Source organism: Pteropus vampyrus, unplaced genomic scaffold, assembly GCF_000151845.1.
Source record: "Pteropus vampyrus isolate Shadow unplaced genomic scaffold, Pvam_2.0 Scaffold44, whole genome shotgun sequence".
NCBI lineage: Eukaryota > Metazoa > Chordata > Mammalia > Chiroptera > Pteropodidae > Pteropus > Pteropus vampyrus.
In genome coordinates, this window is record NW_011888825.1 from 1,726,498 (window position 1) to 1,735,740 (window position 9,243).

General features: G+C 36.8%; 1 long non-coding RNA gene across 1 annotated transcript in view; it reads right to left on the bottom strand.

The window, feature by feature from the left end:
• The window catches only part of LOC105291262, a 91,077-nt gene extending 83,239 nt beyond the window's left edge, over positions 1-7,838 (bottom strand). The window contains exon 1 of the long non-coding RNA XR_895809.1: positions 7,741-7,838. This is a non-coding gene — a long non-coding RNA (uncharacterized LOC105291262). The remainder of the gene's footprint in view (positions 1-7,740) is intronic.
• Between the last annotated feature and the right edge of the window lie 1,405 nt (positions 7,839-9,243).

Sequence of the window (9,243 nt, forward strand, 5' to 3'; positions counted from 1 at the left end):
CCTGCCTGATAGAAAAAAACCCTAAATATGGAAAAAAGATATATGCACATAACACAGCATTAATTATATAAAAAACTGTGGAAATAATCTAAAAGCCCCAAAAGGGAGTACTTAAGTAAATGATAGTATAGCCACTTGGTAGAATGGCACTAATAGTACTAAAAGGAAAATAGGTTTATACTAAAATGTTAAAAAAAAAAAAAAAGTAGAAGGGCTTAAAAATACAGTATTATCGTATTCTTATAAAAATACTATTTGTAGGAAAAGAAATGACTGGGAGTACCAAAATCTTGAGTAAATTTTAATTAATTTGTAAGTAACAAAAAATCGCACAGGCTTATTATAAAAAATTCTAAAGACATATAAAGAAAATATTGATAATATCCCATTATCCAGCTCCAAGCCTAGCCTCTTCACAGCACTTCAAAGTGACTACTGTTAACTACATCTGCTCTTCTGTACTTGTCGTCATGCTCTAATGAACACAGTACTTACTGGATTCTTGTGTTGCCCCTTCTTTCTCTCCATCCTTTTTTATTTTGCTCCTCGCCTCACTTAAATGGGATCATAGCATAAACTCCCTAATTATTTTGGTTTTGCGCTTTCCCAGAAGCCTCTCCTCATTTCTTCAAACTTCTACTCCAGTGTTATGTCCTCTTGGAACCTCTGACCTCCCTAGGCTGTCTAAGATCCTTTTCCTCCTATGCTGTCTACAATCATTAGTGATTTATGCCATGCGTCCTCAGCCCCCATGCTCTAAGTTCCCTAAGGGCAGGAACTGTGCCCTAAGTACCTTTCAGCTCTAATATCTGGCACCAGATGATACCCAGTAACTATGCTGGCATGGAAGAAGAAAAGAATGAATGAATGGGCAACACAAGCAGCACTAAGCTTGAAGATGAGAAGGCTCTGAAGGCAGACATGCCTTCAAGCAGAGGACTGGGCATTTCTCCATAGAGACTGAATGAAAGATGACATGATGATATAGAGACAGACACATGTATGTAAAGAAAAAGGGAGCTATAGAATTTAACTAGATTATTTTAACAAAAGAGGGTAAGAGAAAGAAGGAAACAATAGCCAAGAAGAATATTCTAGATGAATAGTAAGATAAATAAAAGACCCTGTATGGTTATTCTTTTGCTCCAGATTGTTTGTGTTTGTAGTAGGGTTTTAAAAACAATTCATTTAGAGAGTAAACTGTCTTTAAGGTCAGTTAAATAAACCAGACAACTTAGAACTCAGTTTCGTACCCATATTGTATGAGGTTCGAAAGAGCTAATATAAGAGAAAGTGTGTTCACTGCTATATCAAGGTAAGGCAGCACCATCACCATCCACATATGCACTATAGGTGGCATTCATTAATTTCATGACGGGTAATAGGCTTCAGCTACAATTCTAAATTTTAATTAATTTTTAAAAAATCAACTCCATTTCTAATCAATGAGGATACTAACTTTCTAGCTCCAGAATATCCCTGCATACCTTACTCAAGGCATCACTGTTTTCCTTAAAAGCCCTTCTATGCTGTCTTCAAATAGAGCTAAGAGCCTCTGAGTCTTATGTATTGAGACGGTGTTCAGCAACCAATTTAAACCCACATTTAACATAGCTGGCCTTTATTGAGGACCCTCTAGCACCAGTCATTATGCCACCCAACTTGTTCTCATTAATTTGCAGAATAACCATGGAAACTAGCAATTGTTACCCTCATTTTACAGAGAAGGCAGCTGAAACAGAGAGGGCAAATGGCTCAACCCAGGTTGTAAGTGGGCAGAGCCAAAATTGTGACCCAGGTCTGTTTGGCTCCACGCCCTTGCCGTCCTGTGCTACCCTTAACCCCCGAACTGCTCCACCTCCCAAGGACGATCATATTCCAAGGAGCTGAAGGCAAATCCAATGGTTTTACAGGTTGAGAAACTGTTAATGATAGTTGGGCTGATCTTGAACCATATCACTGAAACCTTGCTGAAATCACAATAAATGTGCTTAGCCAACATTATGTAATAGTCAATATGTTGAGAAGCAACACTGTCCCTCAACCTGAGTCATTCAGAATTCTTAGTCTGGTCTTTCACAATTGGCTCCGTCCGTCAGACTCAGACGAGGTTCTATTTTGAATTCTAATGAGAACTAGGCACACTGAATATTTAAACTGCAATTGCAAAGATCCTGCTTTTATGTAGATGTCCTTAATACAAGTAACAGATCTGAAAATACATATAGGTACCAATGGAAAATATCAGTCTAATTTGCATTTAGAAGCTGGAAAAGACAATATTGTTTTCTACTTGATGCTATTGTTGAGATGGGGATGGGCAAAGAAAAGAGAGGAAAAACCATGCATAGAACTCAGTAAAAATTTTAAAGCCTGGGCTCCCGAGTGAAAGGTTCACAAAGAGGTGCTTGAATCCTTTGTTAACAACTGAACAAACAAATTCATCACCAGGCTGTTCTGTGTGGCCCCCTTGCAATTCAGTCTGTACTTATAACTAGAAATTTCCTCACTGTGAAAGCATCTATGACTGATACATCAGATTAGCAAGGAAGATATGCTGAGGATAGGGAAACAAAAGACCATTTCACGGTTCGCAACCTATTTTTGCACTCCCTTAAGTAAAATGATGATGTGCCGGCTGCTATCCTCAGCTCACTCAAGTGCTCTTAGTTAAACAGTAATAGAGTTTCATGTGAACAGTGACCGAGTTACACTTGACTGAGTTGCTTAATTCTCCTCCACCCCCCAAAATAGTTAAAACATAGCTGGCTTGCTGTTCATGTATGTATAGGTATGTGTTTACATATAAAAATGATCAATTTAGCCTTGCAGTTGGGAAGATCAGGTGATTAACTCTTTGTTCTGTCTTGAGGATCTTGGACTAAGCTCCTGCTCCCCAAATGCCTTTCTTATTAAGATAGTAATTTAACTTCCATGCCATTTGGCAATTCTCTTGTAAATGCTAGCATTTATGGAAAGAGAATATGGTTTATTTTTTTCTGATCTGTATCTGGTTGATTCTCTTCGGTATCAAATATGTCCCTTGAGTTTTGAATTTCAGTTATTTTTCTTTTAATTTCTAGAAGTTCTATGTGGTCCCTTTTCAAATTTTCTATGTTACTCTTCTAGTTTCCTATTCCCTAAAGATACTTTCAAGCTTCTCATTTCTTTAAATATAATAAGCATAATAAGATGTGATTTTATAATCCACATCTGCTAATTCTAATGCTGCAAGTCTGTACAGATTAGTTTCTGTGGTCTGTTGCTGGTCCTGGCTAATGTTGTGCTATTTTCACGTATCCTAGGTTATCTTTGACTGTGTGTTGGACATTGCCCTGAAAAATTTATTTTGGGTTGATTCTAGAGACCTAGGGTAAACACACCTTTCTCCAAAGAGGCATTTCATTGTTTTTGCCAGGCACCTGGAGCTATAACAGGTGAGTCTGCTTCAAACCAAATTCAGGATACCTAGGGTGCAAATCCATATGAGGGCCTTTCTGTGACCACAACTTATCAGGAACTGTAGTGTTTCCTTTCTTTTTCTTTTATTCTGTTTAGTACCAAGGCTGCTTTCTCCACAATTCTCAAAGGCAAGTTTACTTCTGGCTCACTTTTATCTTAAGGGTATAGCTCTTTGGGGCTCCAGTTTAATCATCATCATCATCATCATCATCATCATCATCATCATTGGAGGTAGGGTCCCCTGTTACACAGCCCAGCTGAAGTGAGCTCAGAGCCTTAACGTTAGCCCTACTTGCCCATCCCTCTCAGGCTGTGGAAGTCTCTAGCTCTTGTCTGCAAAAAGGCTCTATCAGATAAAAAAAGAAACTACCAGAAAGTACCTAAGAGTTTACATGCTGGAAACAAAACAAAAGGTCAAGTTAATATGGTGAGTCTCCCCTCCCAAAATAATAAAACACCATTTGATACAGCACATCTACTTCTGGATATATGCAGAGAAAATCAGGGACTTGAACCAGTATTTGTACACTCACGTTCATAGTGGCATTGTTACACTAGTCAAAAAATGGAAACAACCCAAGAGTCCACTGACAGAGAAATGGACAAACCAAATACACACACACACACACACACACACACACACACACACACACACACACATATGTATACATATATATATACGTGTATACACACACACACACACACACACACATATACACACACATACAATGGAATATTATTCAGCCTACAAAAGGAAGGAAATTCTGACACATGGTATGACGTGGAGGAATATTAAAGACATTATGCTAAATTAAATAAGCCAGACACAAGAGGATGAACACTGTGCAATTCTACTTATATGAGGTTCCTAGAGTGGTCGGATTCCTAGAGACAGAAAGCAGAATGAATGGTAATTGACAAGGGCTGGGAGACGGGGAATGAAGAGATAGTGTTAATTGGGGACAGAGTTTCAGTTTGGGATGAAAAAGAAGTTCTGGAGATGGATTGTGGTGATGGTGACACAACAATATAAATGTGCTTAGTGCCACTGAACCGAGCTCTTAAAAATAGTTACGTTGCCTGATGGACCTAGAAGGTGTTATGCTGAATGGAGTAAGTCAGATAGAGAAAGACAAATGCCATTTGATTTCATGTAAATGTGGAATCTAAAGAACAAAACAAATAAACAAAAATTACCAGAAACAAACTCATAGATACAGAAAACATTTTGAGGGTCACCAGATGGGAGAGGGTTTGGGGGGCATTGGTGAAAACAGGAAAAGGGATTAAGAAGTACAGGTGGGTAGTTACAAAATAGTCATGGAGACACAAAGTATAGCATAACGAATATAGTCAATAATATTGTAATAAATATGTAAGGGGGCAGAGGGGTACTAGATTTATTGTGGTGATATATATAACTGTGAGTTATATAGATCTCTAATTACTATGCTGTACTCTAATTACTATGCTGTACTCTAATTACTATTACTATTACTAGATCTCTAATTACTATGCTGTACTCTAATATAATATTGTATCCCAACTATAAGTGAAAAATAAAAAATTTTATTAAAAAAATAGTTACAATGGTAAATTTTATGGTATGTATATTTTACCACAATAAAACAATTATTTAAGTAAAAGGTCTAATTTTGCCAAGGGCTGCTAGACCTACTCAGTAAATTCCACAATATGCTTTGTGTTCAAAGGCTTAATATTGATCAATGAAAGTCTTAGAAGTTAATTGCTGAGTGTCATAAATACAAGTCTGACCTCCCTAGAGCTTTGAAGGCCACACGCTGAACCTTTATCAGTGTGAAAACTAGCACTGCTTGTCAACAAACACATATATAATTACAAATTTCCCTTTAAAAACACAAATATAACACATTTTCCTTTAAAGGTATCAGACATCAGCAATGGTATAAGGATAGTTATTTGGGTGTTGATCTACAATACTGATGGAACTGCTAAATAAATATTAGGAAAAAATTTAAGAAATAAGAGAAAAAAATCTCTCTAAAGTAGTTCCATTGAAAGAATAAAGAAATTTCTTCTTTCAGTACCTTAACAGTCTTATACTCTAGCACTTCTCCCTTCTGAGTCACTATATACAGTTCTGATATGAATAATAGATATTAAATATTATACCTACTATATAATATATAACATATAACTAAACAGAAATGAAACATGAGATAAATTATCAGTTAACATATTTTAAGATACCAAGTTTTAAAAATATTCATTTCAGTAATTCTAGAGGTCTCTAAATTTCTTCTATTTAAAAAAAAAAAATGAAACAGAGTTCAGCTCAGAAGTTTTTATGGAAATTTCTAGGTTTAAATACTAACACTAGGTAATAACTATAAAATAAAAAACTGGCAACTGTCTTCATTATGACTTCATGAATGACATATGCTAAGGGCCACTACATTGCAAATATTAAAACTTACCAACACGTCTATGCATGTGTTCATTCCAAATGAATAGCAACATGATTGCTTAGCACATAAAAAAGACCTTAGGAAAGTTGTCACTGAATTGGGAAGGCTCTTCTAAGTGCTATATATCTATATATCTACATGTTATCTATATCAATATAATCTATATCTATAACTATATCTTTATAGTTATAGTTTATTCATTTATTCCTTACAATAACCCTCTCATTCCCATTTCAAAGATGAGAAAACGGAGGTTAAGGAGAGTTTGGGCTTTGCCAAGGTCACAGAGCTGGTGAATGGTGAAGCTGGGATGCGAGTCCAGGCTCTAGAGCCCACTAACCACTATGCTGTAAGGCATCTCCACATAAATATGGAAATTCAGGGAAGATGGCCAGCTTTAGACATTTTACACATTCTCTACAATTTAATTTTGATAACCAGGTTATCTACTTTTTTCACAGCTGAGGAAACTAAGGCTCAGCAAGATTAAGTTTATACAGAAATCAAAGATAATAAGCAAAGGAGGTGGGAGTGAACCCACATCGCTCTGTCTCCAAAGTTTCAGGATTTGGTGCAAAGAACAAAGACCCTGTGGACAGAAGTTATGTGAGAAAGTTGATAATGCAAAATCAAGGAGGCTTTGCTTCTGGCAAGAAGAAAGAAGCACACGCCTGCAAGAACAGATAGCACAGACTGGGTTGGTATCCAATGGATGAGAACTGGGGTTGGGAGGTGGAGCAGAACAGGTGATAAAAGGGAAGCAGGTAGGCCCCTCAGCGTTCCACTTCCTCCGAGGTTCTGGAGTCCCTATCTGCCTGCTTCTCTCTCACCCTGTTGTTCTAGAAATCTGTTTAACCAGAAAACAGGCAAGGAAGGTGATGCTCCTTAAGCTATATGTCTCAGGTGACCCTTGCACAGAGGTCTTTGTTCTAAAACTAGGTACGTCAGAGGGAATCCATTATATTTTTCATATTTAAAGGGCTACAAGTTAGGCAAAGCATGTGCTCCAATTGCTAGGTTTTTTTTTTTTTAACTGTTATCATATTTCTATTTACAACAAAAGTATTAGCTTTAGAAACTTGGTGCACCTTTGTGTGATGAACCACTACATAACAACCAGTGTGACTACTACTACTATCCCCACCATTTATCATCGCTTACCCTGGGCAAGGCACTGTGCACAGGCAATATATAATTTACACAGAAATCTGCATGAGAATTTCTGCAGAATATTAAGTACCTGCAGAATAGCCAGCCTAGCCCTCCTCAATCAGAACCTCTAGTGGAGGGCCTGGGAATTGATATCTTAAGACTCACTTCAAGGGATTCTTACCTTGGCACGTGAATCCTCATTTAATGTATGAGGTATTAAGGAGTAAAGTGACTACCAAAGGTAACATCATTCAATATAGGATTTGAACTCATTTAGACTTCAGAACCTGGGCTCTTAACTGCTCTGGAGTTCAAACTTCAACAATTAAGCTTGTGATTAAAAGGAGGCACAGCTATAATCAAGATTTTCTTTAAAACCCAGGAGATGCACTACCACCTATCTGCATAGTGTCATACAGTTTCCCAAACTATTATTCTCTACAAGCCCACAGAAACATTTCATTAATGCATTATACTTCCATTGAACTCATAACAATCCATTTCATTTTAACGAGATTTAGTTATCTTTTAGAAATTTCAATACTTCATCAAATGGGACTGCCTGTTTTAGGAGAGCAACCAACCCCTGCAGTAATTAGACAAACGTGGGAAACTCAGAGCAGTGCAAACCACAAGCGATGAGAGAGGCAGAACCCTAACTATAGCTCTCTCTTACCACAAGATGTTGACTTTCTGTCCACCATATTCACACGCCTGGTTTCAGTGCGAAGTTTCTCATCTGTGTTCTCCACCAGGTTGGCAATGTCATCAATTATCTCTAGAAAGGAAAACAAAGATGCATGGTTAAAATCTCCAAATACCCTGGTTCACATCAAAGTATCAGAACTGTGGTGGTCCTTCCCAGTAATAATTCTCCCAAGTGCAGTGAGTAAAGTGGTAAAGAACTCATGTATGTTCTTTGAAAACTGTCACTCTGATTCAAAAAAAGGGGGGAAACGGTAGTTGTAAAGAAAAAACTGGTTTAACACAATTCCAGACACAGAGGAGAAATGTCAAAAGTTCAAGGGAAAGAAAGCATGACCCAACAAATTTATGGCCAGCCAAGCTGTCATTCAAGTATAAAGGTGACAGACAGACACTATAGAAGACTTTAGGGACTACCAGAGTCCTTTTTAAGAAAACTACTTGATGTTGAAATCAAGCCAACCAAGAGATGAAAAAAAAATAACGAAGTCTAGAATGGAGAAGCCAGAGACCATGGTATAAGAGATGATGGTGAGAAATGATCCATATAAATACTGAGCAGACAATAAACAAACACATGGATTAGGTTACAGAAAGGTAGATAAATGTTATAAACAGTGAAGTTGTAATTACAACTGAAAACCAAGAAGCAGTTGGGCGACGACGAGGAGGAAGGTGAAATGCAATTGAAGGTGATCATTTTTTCATCACTCACAGCAGAGCCATATTAAACTTAAAAAGTAAAATATATAAACATAGCTTTATAAAATCACCAAAGCACCAGTTTTATGTAATTTTTTTTTGTTAATCTTAGATTTATCTTTTAGTAATTACTATTGCCTGTAAAGAATCCTTTATGTGAAGTTTATCTTTTTTTACACTAACCTTCTAAAAGTGAAATTAAGCACTCAACATTTAAAATAGTATGTATAGTATGGTCCTAATTGTGTAAAATTTATCTCCATCCTTTTATATGTATAAACTTATAAGGATATTTCTGGATGATGTTAACCTAATGTTAATAATGATTATTTCTAGGTGGTGGGATGCTGGGTGATCCTCCTTGTTGTATTCTCTGTATTGTTGGAATTTCTTATAATGAGTACATATTATTTTTTCAACTTTGATTCTCTTTTCCTCCATCCTTTTTTCTCCTTTTTTAGTGATTGCGTTAGAGATGCATTGTCTAATACACATCACCATTTTTCTTAAGAATTAAATAAAACAAACCAGGAAGTCAATTGGAATGACACTTGACTCGGGCTGAGCTTTGAAGGCCACGTGGGTGAAGAAGCAGGAAAAGGGCAATCCATACAAAAAGAATGCCCTATGAAAGGCAAAGAAGAGCTAGGTGCTCTCTCTAACTTCCTGCAGCACTTCCTACAACCTCCTTTTACTTATGGACCTTTATACTTTTGTATTATAATTACTTGTATGCATGTCTCTTACAGAAAGAGTATGACAGAAACTAACT